Here is a 16,224-nt window from a genome sequence, read left to right on the forward strand (position 1 = left end):
TTTCTCTACATTGTTTCATTTACAAATACTTGGTTCTGTCAATCAGGATTATGGTACTCACTCACTGTGTGGCCTTGGAAAAGTACATTTTATCATTGCATTTCACTTTTCTTTGAGTTAAACTAGATAATCAAAGCGTTCCCTTCCAGTTCTGATCTTTGATATTTTATGTCTGAAGGTCACTTTCAATTTTGGCAATGTGTTCTACATCTTATGTTCTATATTATTCTTCATTTAATTTAATCAATTTATTAAGATTCTAGAATTGGAGTGGTGTACAAAGAAAAAATAAGGCAAGAGTCCTTATGGGAAAAGATACAAATACAAATAAATATAATACAATGCTGAATCTGTTCAGTACTATGGTAAAAAGTCAAAACTTCTTGGAGAAATGTTGTTTTGCAATTGTCATATTGACAGGTACATATAGCAAGGCAGTCTATTTCAAGCAAAGGAAACTGAGCAATGATAGAAATGAAAGCATGCCTGTTATGTTTGGATAATCATCACTCTTTCAAATGTTACTAAAAATCTCCTTATTATTAAATGTAATGACTTTTTTCTCAGTCCTCATCCATCTTGATCTTTCTTTTTTTAAAAAAATATTTATTTATTTACACATTACTAAAATAAACTTGTTGTAAAAGTAAACATAATCCCCCCCCTCTCCCCACAACAATAGAGAAGCCTCATGAAAAATAAAGTGAGAGCAAAAGAAAAAAAACTTGTACTTCAATCTGTGTTCATATAACATCAGTTCTGTCTCTGGGATGGGTTGCATTCTTTATCATAAGTCTGTCAAAGAAGATGCTTCAATAATTTTTCCCATGGTTGCCATTACTATCTGTATTTACCTCTATTTCTCTTCACTCTCATTTATTCTATTCTCTCTCTCTCCTTTCACTTTGCTCCTCCTCAAAAGTGTGTTGTGGGGCAACCAAGTGGTGCAGTGGATAGAGCAGCAACCCTGTGTTCCAGGGGTCAGGAGGACCCCAACCCAAATCTGACCTCAGACACTCAACTGGGCAAGCTACCCCACAAAAGTGTGTTGTATCTGACTACCCTCTCCCATGATTCCCTCTCCTCTATCACCTACACCCTTCCTCCACACCCCAGTCCCCTTTTCCCCATCCCCTTCCTCTCATTTTTCCTCTAGGGTAAAATAGATTTCTATACCTTATTGAGTTTGCATGTTGTTTCCTTTCTGAGCCATTTCTGATGAGAATGAAGGTTCACTCATTACCCCATTCCATTACAAAAGCTTTTTACCCCTTACTCTTTTATGTGAAATAGCTTAGCCCATTCTACCTCTCTTTTCCCTTCCTCCTAGTACATTCCTTTTTCCACCTATTGATTCCATTTTTGTAACATATTATACCTTCATATTCAGCTCTCTCTCCTATGCCTTGTCTATATGTGGTCTTTCTAACTGCCCTAAGAAATGAGAAAGTTCATATGAGCTATCAATATCATCTTCCTATGCAGGAATACAAGCAATTCAACATTATTAGATCCCTCATAATTTCCCCTTTCCATCCACTCACTGTCTATGCTTCACCCAAGTCTTGTACTTGGAGATCAAACCTTCTATTCAGCTCTGGTTGTTTCAACAGGAAAATTTGAAATTCCCCTGTTTCATTAAATATCCTTCTTTTCCCAAGAAAGAGGATGTTCAGTTTTTCTGAATAGTTCATTCTCGGTTGTAAGTTCTTTTACCTTCTGTAATATTATATTCCAGGCACTATAAGAATTAATGTAGATGTTACTAAGTCCTGTGTAATCCTAGCTGTAGCTCCATGGTATTTGAATTATTTCTTTCTAGCTGCTTCTAATATATTCTCTTTGACTTGGGAATTCTGGAATTTGGCTTTAATATTCCTGGGAGTTTATTTTTTTTGGGGGGGGCGGTCTTTTTCAGGAGGTGATCAGTGGGTTCTATCAATTTCCATTTTACTCTCTGCTTCTAGGATATTGGGCGATTTTCCTGTACAAATTCTTTAAAATGAAGTCATGGGTCTTTTCCTGGTCATGACTTTCAGGTAGCCCAATGATTTTTAAAATTATCTCTTCTGGACCTGTTTTCCAGGTCAGTTGTTTTTCCAATGAGATATTTCACAGTTTTTTCCTAGTTTTTCAATCTTTTGATTTTGTTTTATTGTTTCTTGATTTCTCACAAAGTCATCAGCTTCCCTTAGCTCCATTCTACATTTGAAGGAATTGTTTTCTTCAGAGAACTTTCTTATCTCCTTTTACATCTGGTCAATTCTACTTTTTAGGCATTTTTCTCCTTATTTGACCTTTCGGACTTCTTTTTTTCCATTTGACCTAAATCAGTTTTTTTTGGTTTATTTGTTTTATATTATTACAATAACTTTGTTATAAGAATAAACATTAACCCCCCCCCAAGAAGATGAGAAATCTCAAGAACAGTGAGAGAGAAAAAAAATGTACTTCAGTCTATATTCAGATTCCAATGGCTCTGCCTCTCGGGTGAGTTGCCTTCTTTGTCATAAGTCCACCAGAGAAGTTGCTTCAATATTTTTCCCACAGTTGTTATTACTAGCTGTACCTCCATTCTATTCCTCCCCACTCTCATTTATTCTATTCTCTCTCTCCTTTCATCCTGGCCCTGTCCAAAAGTGTGTTGTATCTGAGTACACTCTCCCACAATCTTCCATCTCTTCTATCACATATTTCTCTCTTCCCTCCCCCCATTCCCACTTATCCCATCCATTTCTTCTCATTTTTCTCTAGAGTAAGATAGATTTCTATACCCTGTGAAGTGTGTATGTTATTTCCTTTCTGAGCCATTTCTGATGAGAATGAGGGCTCACTTATTCCCCCTTGCCTTCCCCCATTCCACTCCATTGAAAAAGCTTTTATTGACTTTTACGTGAAATATCTTAGCTCCTTCTTCCTCTTCTTTCTCTTCATCCTAGTACTTCCCTTTATCACCCATTGACTCCATATTTCTTACCATATTATAACATTATATTAAGCTCCTTCCTGTGTCTTGTCTATATATGCTCCTTATAACAGCTCTTATAAATGAGAAAGTTCATATGAGTTGTCAGTATCTTCTTCCCATGCAGGAATATGAACAGTTCAAAATCATTAAGTTTCTCATAGTTAGTCATTCTTGTCCACTCCCTCTATGGATTACCAGATTCCTGTCCTTGAAGATCAAACTTTCTGGTCAGCTCTGGTTGTTTCAATAGGAAAGTCTGAATGTCCCCGTTTCATTGAAAGTCCATTGTTTCCCCTGAAAGAGGATGTTCAGTTTTGCTGGGTAGTTGATTCTCAGTTGTAAAGTAAGATCTTTTGCCTTCTGGAATATCATATTCCAATCCCTATGAGCCCTTAATGTAGATGCTGCCAGATCCTGTGTATTCCTGACTATGGAGCCACAGTAGTTGAATTGTTTGTTTCTGGCAGGTTTCAGTGTTTTCTCTTTGACTTGGGAGTTTTGGAATTTGGCTATAATATTCCTGGAAGTTTTTCTTTGGGATCTCTTTCAGGAGGTGACTGGTGAATTCTCTCAATTTCTATTTTACCCTCTGCTTCTAGGGTCTTGGGCAATTTTGCTCTATTATTTCTTGAAAAATGAAGTCTAGGCTCTTTTCCTGGGCATGACTTTCAGGTAGCCCAATAATTTTTAAATTATTTCTTCTGGATCTATTTTCGAGGTCAGTTGTTTTTCCAATGAGATATTTCACATTTTCTTCTAATTTTTGGCTTTTTTTGGGAAGAGTTTTATTTTTTCTTGATTTCTTGCAAAGTCATTAGCTTCCTTTTGTTCCATTCTACATTTGAAGGAGTTATTTTCTTCAGAGAGCTTTTTTATTTCCTTTCCAGCTGGCCAATTCTGCTTTTTAAGGCATTCTTCTCCTCATTTACCTTTTGTTTTGCTTTTTTCCATTAGGCCTAAACTGCTTTTTAACATACTGTTTTCTTCAGTATTTTTTTGTATTTCTTTCACCAGGCTGCTGATTTGGTTTTCATGATTTATTTGCATCATTCTCATTTCTCCTCCCAGTTTTTCTTCGTCCTCCCTTAACTGCTTTTCAAAGTCTTTTATGAGTTCATGCCTAGCCTGAGGCCATTTCCTTTTTCTCTTGGAGGTTTTTGATAAGGAAGCTTCAATTTCATCATCATCTGAGTATGTATTTTGATCTTCCATGGGACCAAAGTAATTTTCTATGGTCACATTCTTCTTTTTCTGTTATTTACTCATTTCATCAGCCCAAGACTAATTTACAGCACTTCCAAGGCTTTGGGGGTTTTTTGGGGGACACCTCACTGGTACCTTTATTCCTCCAAGGTCTTATGCTCTCTTGCCTGTGCTTTGATATGGATATGGTCACAGGTGCTCCCCTCTGCCCTGGAGCTGTGAGAAGGATCCTTGCTCAGCTATCTTAGTATGGAAGCCCAAATTTCCACATGAATCTGAGCATGGGCAAACAGCAGAGTCCTGTCCTAGGGAGAACAGAGAGCTTTCTGCAGTCTCCCTTGACCCCCTTACCACCTGTGAGCTGTGCTCTGGAGGTACAGGCTGGTTTCCCTGATTCCCACTGTAGGTCTCACTGCAAGGTTGCTCTTGGACCAGTGCTCCTAAATCCACATTCATTCTGGTGCAACAGAGTTCTCCTACTGCTCCTTCAAGCTCTTCCCAGTGATCCCTGTGATGAATTGGGCTATGCTGTGCTATGGACATGGCTTTTTTCCAACCCCTGATTCCGGTAAAACATACCTTTTCTGTGGAACTTCTAAATTATCTTGAACTGGGAAAATGTATCACTCAGTATTTCTAAATTTTGGTTAGAGTCATAATTTGATGACTTTTGGAATTTTTGGGGGTAAGGAGTTCCCAAGGAATGCTGTCTTAATGCTGCCATCTTGGCTCCCCCCCCACCTAAATTGGTTTTAATATGGGAATTTTCTTTGGCATTTTTTTTTTGTATCTCCTTCACCAAGCTGTTGATTTGGTTTTCATGGTTTTCTTGCATAGCTCTCATTTCTCTTGCCATTTTCCCCCTCTACCTTCTGTACTTGATTTTCAAAATCATTTTTGTGCTCTTCTGTAGCCTGAGACAATTCCTATTTTTCTTGGAGCTTTGGATATGGTAACTTTGACTTTGTCATTTTCTGATTGTGTGTTTTGATCCTCCATGGGACCAAAGTAACCATCTATGGTTAGATTCTTTTTTTTCTGTTTACTCATTTTCAGATCCTATGATCTTGTTTTAACATACTTTCCAAGCTTTTGAGTGTTTTGGGGACACCACTCCTAAGAATCTCAATTCTTTAAATATCTTATGAGGGTCTCTGACTCCTCTGTTGGCCTGTTCTGTGGTCTGTGGATGACCACAAGCTCGCTCCTCTGCCCTGGAGCTGTGAGGAGGGTCCCTATTCACTATAGCAACAGGTGATCCCAGACTACAACCAGGCTCTGAATACAGACAGAACAGCAAAGTTTAGTTGCAGGGTTAGCTGAGAAACCTTGACTGTCCCCTCATCCCCTTGCCATCTATGGACTGAGCACTCTGGAAGCAGCTGCCAGGTGGCTTCCTGCTGAGTGTCTCTACAAACCTGCTTCCATTTCCCAGGACCCAGTCTGTGCTGAGGCCTAAGCTGCACTGGGCTCCACATTCACTCTTGCATAGTTTTCCTGCTGTCATTTCGAGTTGTCCTGGGTGATTCCAGAGTTGGTAGGTCTGGAAACCACTCCTACTGCTATGGACCCTAGTGCCAGGGACCCAGATGCCCTGTGGGCTGTTCTTGGAAGGTTGGAGTTCATTTGCTCCAGTAAAGTACAGCCCTGGTCCCTTCTGACCCCCATGGGATAGCACCTTCCCCCTGGATATTCCAGGTTATCTTGGGCTGGAAAATTGTTTCACTCAGTTTTTCTGTGGGTTCTGTAACTTCTAGAATTTGGTTAGAATCATAATTTTAAGGTATCTAGAGCATTTTGGAAGACAGCTTCTAGTAATTCCTGCATCCATGCTGCCATCTTGGCTCCAACTCCCATCTTGATCTCTTTCTGAAATTTTCAGCATTGTTGATCACTCCAATATTCCAGGCATTCTTTCCTTTCTGGGTTTCCATAGTCCCCCTCTCTCCTGTTTTTCTGCATTCTTATTTGATAGCTCTATTGCAATCATTTTCTTGCCTCATTATCCATAACCTGATCCTTTAGCAGAACATAGCAATGTCCTCAAAGCTTTGTCGAACAGCAGTCTCCTCTTCTCTTTCAGATTCTTTCTTTTTATCTCAGCTTCTGTAGGTTCAATATCTTCTATTTGCAGTTTACTCAGAAAGCCACATAACCAACCCTCATATATTTTTTTATTTCTTGAAGATTTTATTTATTTTGAGTTTTACAATTCCCCCCATCTTACTTCCCTCTCCCCACCCCCCACAGAAGACAATTTGACAATCTTTACATTACTTCCATAGTATACATTGATCCAAATTGAATGTGATAAGAGAGAAATCATATCCTTAAGGAAGAAACATAAAGTAAAAGAGAGCAAAATCAGACAATAAGATATCAGTGTTTTCTACATTAAAGGTAATAGTCCTTGGTCTTTGTTCAAACTCCACAGTTCTTTCTCTGAATACAGATGGTATTCTCCATTGCAGAGAGCCCCAAATTGTCCCTAATAGTTGCACTGATGGAATGAGCGAGTCCATCAAAGTTGATCATTGCTCCCATGTTGCTTTTAGGCTGTATAGTGTTTTTCTGGTTCTGCTCATCTCACTCAGCATCAGTTTATACAAATCCCTCCAGGCTTTCCTGAATTCCCAACCCTCCTGGTTTCTAACAGAACAATAGTGTTCCATGACATACATATACCACAGTTTGCTAAACCATTCCCCAGTTGAAGGACATTTACTTGATTTCCAGTTCTTTGCCATCAGAAACAGGGCTGCTATGAACATTTTTGTACAAGTGATTTTTTACCCTTTTTCATAATCTCTTCAGGGTATAGACCCAGAAATGCTATTGCTGGATTTTAAAGGGTATGCTCATTTTCGTTGCCCTTTGCAACTCTCATGTTTTAATTGAGCATTAATATTCTTATCTGTTCAAGATCTTTTTGAATCCTATGATCTGGCTTTGTTGTCATCTTCAAATTTGACAACCTGCCATCTTTGTCTTTATCAAAGACATTGATAGCTAAATGGCATTGTGAATAGAGTAGTAGCACTGGAATCAGGGAAACCTGAGTCAAATCCAGCCTTGGATACTTACCAGATATGTGACCCTGGGCGAGTAACTTAATCTCCAATTGTCTTGCAAAACAATAATAAAAACAAAAGCATCAAAGTGATGAATTTATCAATTGAAAAAGCCAAATACCAGCTCCCTAGAGTCCCCCACTACGGACCACTGTCCAAGTAAGTTGATATTCAAGTTTGAATGATTGGAATACCTTGATGCAATGGGAAGTGTGATGGATTTGGAGTCTTCATCTTCATCTTCAAATTGCAGCTCTGTCATTTCCTTCTTTTGTGATGGATGGATGGCAAGTCATTTAGACTCTTTAGGCAAATGCCCTTCCCTTGCCTCCTCTGTAAAATGAAGGCATTGTATCAATGGCCTCCAAGGTCCCTTCCAGCTGTTAAACTATGATTCTATGACTTTTCTTTGGCTAATTCATTAAACTGCTCTGAAGCCACCTCTTCCTGTTCTTATTTGAACTGCGACTCCTCAACTTGTCTACAAGAATGTCATGAAATTCTCTGTCAAATATTTTCCTATAATCCAAGCCAGTCTGTATTTGTAGAAGTTTCTTTTTTTTTTGGATTTTTTTTTTGCAAGGCAAATGGGATTAAGTGGCTTGCCCAAGGCCACACAGCTAGGTAATTATTAAGTGTCTGAGACCGGATTTGAACCCAGGTACTCCTGACTCCAAGGCCGGTACTTTATCCACTACGCCACGCCACCTAGCCGCCCCTTGTAGCAGTTTCTTAACCTTCCAGGTTATTTATCTTGTTGAAAGAGGGACGCACTTTGTTAGTCATATACTGTTCTTGTTGAAGTTGTGCTAGTGATTTGTGACTATATGTTGGCATATGGATAAGGAATTAGATTTGTTTGGTTTGGTTCCAGAGAGTAGAATGGGATAGGGAGAGGGGTCTAGGGTAACTGTTTGGGTTGAATAGAAGAGTTTTCTAGGAAGGATATTTGTCCCCCCAAAATGGAATAGACAACATTAGGAAGCAATGAAGTTGCCATTGGCATTTTTAAAGCATATGTTGTATAATTCTCTTCTGGGATATCTGCAGAAAGGATTCTGGGCCCGGGAAGGAGGATGGACTCAATGTCCTTTGAAGTCCTGACTGACTGAGGTTGTAGCTTTCTACAAGTTGGTTCTTGGGGGTGGATTTTAGATTTATAATTTCATCTGATTAGGGAGGGAGCTCTCAACTAAGTTTACTCCCTCAACCCAGACAGCCCCTGACCTGCTCTGAAACTTACAGTGCTAAAGAGGTCACTTACATTCTTACAGCCAGAAGATCTAGATTCAAATTCCTCCTCAGACTCTTAATATCTGGACAAACTGCTTAACCACCTCATGCCTCAGTTTTCTCTTCTATAAAAATGATAAATGTAGGACTTGATGATTTCTTAGATCCCCTTATGATTCTGTGGTCCTGTGGATGTTAGAATTCTGTTAGAATCCTTGTTAGGGAACAAACAATTGGGACAACACTTTATAAAAGTCCCTTCTGCACAACAATCTCATGAGATAAGTGGACAGATTACTATTATCCCAAGTTACAAATAAGGAAACTGATCCTCAGAGGGATGTATTAATTTGTCTACAGTCTCCTGAATAACAATCAGAGCCAAGATTCCAAGTCAGGTATCCTGACCTTAAGTTGAGGGCTATTTTTACTACTTCTCAGCTTATTATTGAATCTGTCTTCAAACAACACAAGTAACAAACTGTGGATGTAAATGTGTTGGTTTGGAGATCAGGAAATCTGGGTTCACATTCTGACCCCCTGCTGTATGACTCTGTTCTACTTAAATCCACTTTTCCTTGTGTAAAATAAATACAACAATTGTAGAAACTTTACCTTCATGGGTTGTTAGGATCTATGAAATCATGAAAATAATCATAATTATAACAAATAATAGTTAGCATTTATGAAGTACTTCTATCAAGGGTAACACTACACCTCTAGTCAGCTAGATTTTCAACCTGATAGCCATTCTAGACTTTTTTTTAAACCATTAATTTGATCCATATGATTAAATGACCTTACTTTCTTTGCTTGAACATAAATAGTCATAATTAAGCCAGACTGGAGTAAATGTATCACCCACAAAAAAGTGACATGATATTATGTTTCACTGTCCCTATGACCTTGTCTTAAAGTGCAGGCAACATGTCAGATTTGTAGCATCTTCCTGTGCACAGTTTTCTACTTGCCAAAAAAAGAGTAGAAATATAATTTTTCTTCCTTTTAATCATTATTCTGGGGAAATGAAAAAATTATAATATATATGCATAGTCAAGCAAAACAAATTCCCCCATTGGCTGTTCATGAGAAATTATACTTTTTTTCTTACCTTAAATCCATCAATTCTCTATAATGGATAGTATGTTCATGATCTCAAGGATCCATCTATGTCTGACATTCTCTATGTCTATTTTCAAGTGAGTAAAATGAATAATTCTGAGAGTTTGTTTTTCCTCCTCCTTTCTAGATGGCTTGTGAAATGAATTTCATCTTAATCAGACTCATTATGTGCTCGCATTCTTGGTTTTCTTCACCTCATATTGGAGAACTGGAAAGATTATCACATTTTGAATCCAAAGAAATGGGTTTTGATCTTAACTCTGCCCATCTCTCTTTTGTGGAAAATTGAGATTTTGACACAGCTTATTAAGTTGTACAATAGTAATAATGATCCTATTGCTTCTTGCCTCTTAGGGCTTTTGTAAATAAAATACTTTACAAATAAAAAATATCCCTTCATAGGATCTCAGGATAATCTAATCTTACTCTTTGATTTTGTAGATGAAAAAACTGATACCCATGATTACACAGGTAATAAGTGGAAGATTTGAACGCCAGTCTTATCTAAATCTTAGTTATTATTTTTGACTGTCTTCACTAAAACCTTCTTTTATTGACTCAGTGAAGCATAAAATAACAATTGAAGTTCCTGAAGGCTAGGTCAGGAGTTCACAAGCTTTGGCAGGTCCTTTCAAGATAGTAAGACTTCCTGTGCAATCCTGGAAGATGTATTTTAGGCTTGAGAAGTTAACTTGGCTAGTTGCGGAAATGTTTATCACTAGAGGAATGGTTCCTGTAGGACATATGCTTTGGCCACAGTAACTCATGAAAAATTCTAGTAAAGATGTTGATTGGCTGATTGAGGCAGGGCAATGTGGAAGCAACACATTTGCTCCAGAGGAAGGAGAATTCACATAAAAGAAATGTAAGGTATCTGTAAATCTTTTATCCCCTTTCTTTTCTTTTTTTCTTTTTTTTTTTTCGAGTTGCACAGACTTTTATAGGGATTAATAGAGATCACAGAAAACACAGTTCTGGATCCTATCAATTGTGTGATAAGTCAGGTTGCCACAGCCTTCTTGGCAGCTTCCTGCTCAGCAAACATCCTGTGCTTCTGCTTTATAAGACATTTCTAAGCAAGTTGATCCTGAAAAGCTTTTGCAATTTCATAGGGCTATTTGAGCTCTTTTGTGCAGTTCTGTGGATAGTTTTCTCCTTCTCTTTGCTGACAGGCCTTCATCCCTTCCTGGACAATATTAATTTTTTGGTCAATTTCATAATCTCTTTTCCACCATTTTCCTGCTTCAAATATACATAGAATATCTCCTTGCTTGCTAGTATTCTGTGGTTATTGCCAATGCTAGTAATAGGTCTTTTATTGCATAATACTCTTTTAAAAATTCTTGGAAGCAGGATGATGGGCAGGTTGAAAGCATATACCAGGGTGGTGACTGGGTTGGCCAGTGATGTGATCAGGTTGATCACCAGAGTGTGGCACGGTGCACCTGGGTATAACTCCTTGTCCCAGTCTTTGGACATCACATCCAGGGGCTCTTTCAATTGGGCAGTGTGGGGTCCTCTAGGCCTCGGCTTCCAACTGGTTCTCAGGGTTCCCAGACAGGTCATATCTCCCTTCCCCCAGCTCTCCCTTGGCAACTCCAGAGAAAAGAACAGTCAGAGGGGACCTTGCCATCTCTGTAAATCTTAAAGTAATTCTCATCAGAGCTTTGCTGAAAGTCCTGTTCCTTTCTCAGAGAATTACCTTTCTGTTAGGCTTATTGTGTTTCTTAGCAGAATTGAAAAGGATTCCCAGAAAAGGTAGCTAAGCTGGGAGAAAAAGAACCTGAATTCCTCAGCAGATCAGTAGTAAATGCAAAGCCCTTTTCATTCTCTATCTACAAGAAATAGGTTTTAAATACTTTAAGGCAGAGAATTTAGGGGAAGAAATCCCAAACTTCAGTCATGACCCTGCCTTTAGTTTTTCATATGGGGGAGTCAGTTATCTGACCTTGAGTAAGCCCATTTTAAAAATGTTCTATTTATTTCAAAGGGGTCATGATGGGGCACTAATTAGATAGCTGGTCCCAAAGTATTTGAGAGAGGGGGCAATGGAGTCAAGTTATGGAAGACAAGTCAGGGACTTTGCTAAATTTTCCCCAGTTTCCTTCAGATACAACATTAATCAAACCTCTAAATGGATTCTGGAGTGACTCACAAAAAAAGAGAGAGTGGCATCTTCCAGTTTACGATACCTGGAATGACTTCAGGAAAGGTCTATATCTCTCTTATATGGAGAGGGAGTATTGCCCAGAGCAGGGACCAGAGGCCTGGGCAGGGGGCAGAGATCAGGGCAGGAAGCAGATTGGGGCAGGGAGTACAGCCTGGGTCAGGGCTGGAGCAGGGGGCAGAGGCAGGGCACAGGGCAGAGTCCAGGGCAGGGAGCAGAGACCAGGGTGGGAGAAAAGGCCAGGGCAGGGGGCAGAGACCAGGGCAGGGGCCAGAGACTAAGGTGGCAAGTGTGTAGGAAGCCATCTGGAGGCTCTCAGCCACAGGAAAGGTCAGCAACTGAGGTCCCCGATTCCTGACTCAGCAGCCAACTTCACCACAGGCCAGCTGCACGGGCTCCAACACTGGTACAGATGGCAAATTTAGAGTGCTGGATTCCCTTCTCATTCAGCACAATTAGACCCAACTCAGTGAGCAAGAGTCAGAGACTCTGTGATCCAGTAGCAGAATTCAAGATGGGTAAGAAAAATCAGAGAAAGGCCCTGACCATAGAAAACCAATATAGTCATAAGGATGATTACAACACTATGTCAACAGAGAAAAGCAGAAAATTACTGGTGCTGGAAGGGAAAACGAATTGTTCTCAAACCAAAAAGTTGTCTTGGAAGAGCTCAAAAAGGATTTTAAAGATCAAATATTAAAATTGGAAGAAGAAATGCAAGAGAAATTTAATAGCTTGGAAAAGGAAGCACATGAATTGACTGAAGAAAACAAGTTCTTTAAAAACAAAGTTGGGTAAATGCAAAATAAAAGTGCTTGAGAAAGCATAAGGTGCTGAATGAATGCAAAGCATGTTTATCATTGAATAAGCATTTCTTCTACTATACTTTCCTATACTGTATATAACTTGGAAGGCAAATTGGGGGTAGCTGAAACACAGACTGGAGATAGATTGACAGACCTAAGACTGAAGTTTGGCTCCCAAACTAGTGAGTTCTGAGGTCTGGAGCAGGTTGCATTCACTTCTAAGGCTCAGTTTCATCATTTGTAAGATTCAGAAAACATCTCATATAGCTGTTCAGTCAATCAAGTTGTATTTATTAAGGGCTAATTCGATATATAAGGGCCTGTTTTAAATCCCATAGTTACAAAGATAAGCTGTTTCTGCTTTCAAAGAACTTGTGTTCAAATGGGAGACATTATTTATACCTTTAGAGCCATGGAAAGAATACATAAATCTGAGCCAATGTAACCATGCATGGAAAAGCACCAGTTACTGATAAGGTCAGTAGCAGAAAGTGACTGAATTTTTCTTCTAATGTTATTTTATTTTTTCCAATTACATATAAAGAGTTTTCAACATTCATCTTTTTGCAAGTTTTTGAGTTCCACCTTTTACTTCCTCTTTTGTATAGGAGCAAGTAATTTGGTATAGATCTTACATGTGTTTTATGTAGTTCCATGTTAGTTATGTTACGAAAGAAGACTTAGAACCAAAAAAAATTCAAGAAAGGAAAATATATAAAAGATGTTTTAATAAGTAAATATATTATTCTTTACTCTGCATTCAAATTCACTAGTTTTCTCTTTAGATGTGGATGACATTTTCCATCATAAGGCATTTGGGATTGAGGTGACTGAGTTTTGAAGGTAACAGTAATTCCAAGAGATGGAGGTGAGGGAGAACATTATGAATAGGGAACAGACAGTGCAGAGGGATGGTCTGAGAAGAAGCAAATAGTTCAGTATGGCTAGTCTATAGAGCATGTGGAGGTGAGTGATGTGGAGCCTAGAGAAACAAGAAGTGACCAGCTTGTTAAGAGCTGTAAATGACTGCCAAAGGAGTTTTATATTTGCCCCTAGAGATAACAGTAAAACAACAGAAAACAAGTTTGGAACAACTTGAGTATGGGACTGACATAGTTAGAACTGGGCTTTAGGAAAATCATTTCAGCATTTCAGAATGTGGGATGGTCTGGAGAGAGGAGAGACTGGAGACCAATAATAGGATCAAATATTGCAATAGTCAAAGTTGAAGGATGATAAGGGTCTAAATAAGGGTGGTGATTGTGTAAGTGCAGAGCAGAGGATATGGAAGTAGAAATGACAAAACTGGATATGGAAGTAGAAATGACAAAACTGGATATACATAAGGTCTGAAAAATTGAATGTGATATCAACATTGTGAATTAGGTAATGGTACTTTCACAATAATTGGGATAATTGGATAGGTGATGTGTTTTGAGGGAGAGAAAATTTTATTGGACATTCTGAATTTCTGGGATATTCATTTTAAAAACCAATAGGTCACTGATGGTACATAACTAGAGTCCAAGAGAAAGACAGATATACAGATTTACTAGTCATCCATTTAGAGCTGATAATTGAATCTATATAGGAAAGGTGGTCATATAGCAAGAAAAGAAAAGAGGTTTAATACTAGACTCTTCGGGGTAAGCCCAGAAATGACAGGTATGAATTGATGGTGATCTAGCAAAAGACACTGAGGAATAGTTATATGGGTGGGAGGGGAATTTAGATAGAGCTATGTCATAGAAATCCAGAGAGATTTTGTATGCTTCAGTTTAGGATTTGATATGGCAAATAAGACACTATAGGTAATTTTGGAGAAAACAATTTCATTTCAGGTCAGAAGTCAGAATATAGAGGGTTTAGCAGAGAGTGAGAGAAGAGAGAGTGGAGGTACCAACTAGAAATAGCTTTTTCAAGGAGTTTGAGAGAAGAAAAAAGAGAATGAGAATAAGTGAGAATGATCAAGATTTTTTCTTTTAAGGTAGAGGGAGTCTTAGGTAATTTTGTAGGCAGAGAAACATAGATATTGTGAATTAAAAGGGGCCTCAGCAGATATCTGGTCTGATCCATGCAAGAAAAAATGCCTATTTTAATATACATACCAAATGACTATTCAGCTACTACTGTCATGATCACCATCTTGGTCTGTCTTCTTTGGACTAAGAGCTTAAGGGTGATATTCCTTCTGAAATGTGGCATGTAGTACTGAATACAATACTATGTTGATGACCAGGGCATTTAATAAAATTATAACCCCCCTTAGGTTGAACACATTCTTCTTTGAATGAAGCCTAGGGAAGCATTGACTTTTAGGGGGTTACTATATCATACAGGTGTCTGTATCCATCTCCCTGGTTGGTCTTGCCACAACTTTTGTATTGGGACTGATTATGGGCATCAACTGTGAAATTCTACCAACTCTGCAAATATCTTTTACTCTTTCTCTTCTCTCCCAAATGACCCGAGGCAGAAAAGAGGCTCCTAAGAATGTGGACTATTTCATTATTTCCCCCTGCCTCAAATCTCATTACTGTGCTTCACTGAGAGTGTCTTAGTTCTTCATTACAGAGTAAAGGGATTATGTTGTGGACAGGACAGGGGATGGTCCTCTGTATCTGGAGTCTGGGAGGGATATAGTTTGGAAATAAAGGCGCTACATAAACAAAAGATATCAATAAAATTATTTTTAGAAAAAAGAAAAAGGGTACAAAAGAGGTCTATGCAATCTTTTGCTCAGAGATTTTCAGTTTGGGAAAGAAAACTCTCCTGAATATGCAGAAGTTCTTTTTATCTTGGACTTCAATTTATGCAGTACCTACCTAGGAAACTTTAAAAAGGTTGTTTACTTTGTATGAAAAGCAGATACTTTGGGGTTGGAGGAGGGAACCAGAAGAGTTCAGATGACAGCCCCAGCCTCTCCACCCACCCCTCTATCTCTTCAGTCAGTCTAATGTCATTGTACTGTTCTTTCCACAAACTCCAACCCCCTGAAATATGACAGAATTAGAAAGAAGTACAGTCAACTTAACAAATCACAAGTTATTCATTATGACACTTATAAATCCTCAACATTGGAAGTGATGTGGGAAATGGGGCCACTAATACATTGTTAGTGGAGTTGTGAAGTGCTCCAATCTTTCTGGAGAGCAATTTGGAAAGAGCAATAAAATTTTGATCCAACAATGCTGTATCCCAAAAAGATCACAAGAAAGGATAAAGAGCCCACATCTACAAAAATACTTATAATAGCTCTTTTTTTAGTGGAAAAGAATTGGAAATTGAGGTGATACCCATTAATTGAGGAATGATTGAACAAATTGTGGTATATGAATGTGATGGAGTATTATTTTTCTATAAGAAATAATGAGCAGGTGGATTTCGGAAAAATCATAAGAAGACTTACATGAACTGATGCTGAGTGAAGTGAGCAGAATCAGAAGAATGTCATAAACATTTGCAGCAACATTGTGTGATGATCAACCATGATGGACTTGTTTATATCAGCAATACAATAATCAAAGCCAATTCTAAAGAACTTAGGATGTGGGGGCAGCTAGGTGATGCAGTAGATAGAGCTCTGGAGTCAGGAGGACCTAGTTCAAATCTGACCTTGGACATTTAAAAATTGTCTAGCTGTGGGACCTTGGG

General features: G+C 38.6%; 1 pseudogene; it reads right to left on the minus strand.

The window, feature by feature from the left end:
• Positions 1–10,597: 10,597 nt before the first annotated feature.
• LOC141500119 (NADH dehydrogenase [ubiquinone] 1 beta subcomplex subunit 10 pseudogene) lies at positions 10,598–11,076 on the minus strand (annotated as a pseudogene).
• Between the last annotated feature and the right edge of the window lie 5,148 nt (positions 11,077–16,224).

This window comes from Macrotis lagotis, chromosome 1 (assembly GCF_037893015.1).
Source record: "Macrotis lagotis isolate mMagLag1 chromosome 1, bilby.v1.9.chrom.fasta, whole genome shotgun sequence".
In the NCBI taxonomy this organism is placed as follows: Eukaryota; Metazoa; Chordata; class Mammalia; order Peramelemorphia; family Peramelidae; genus Macrotis; species Macrotis lagotis.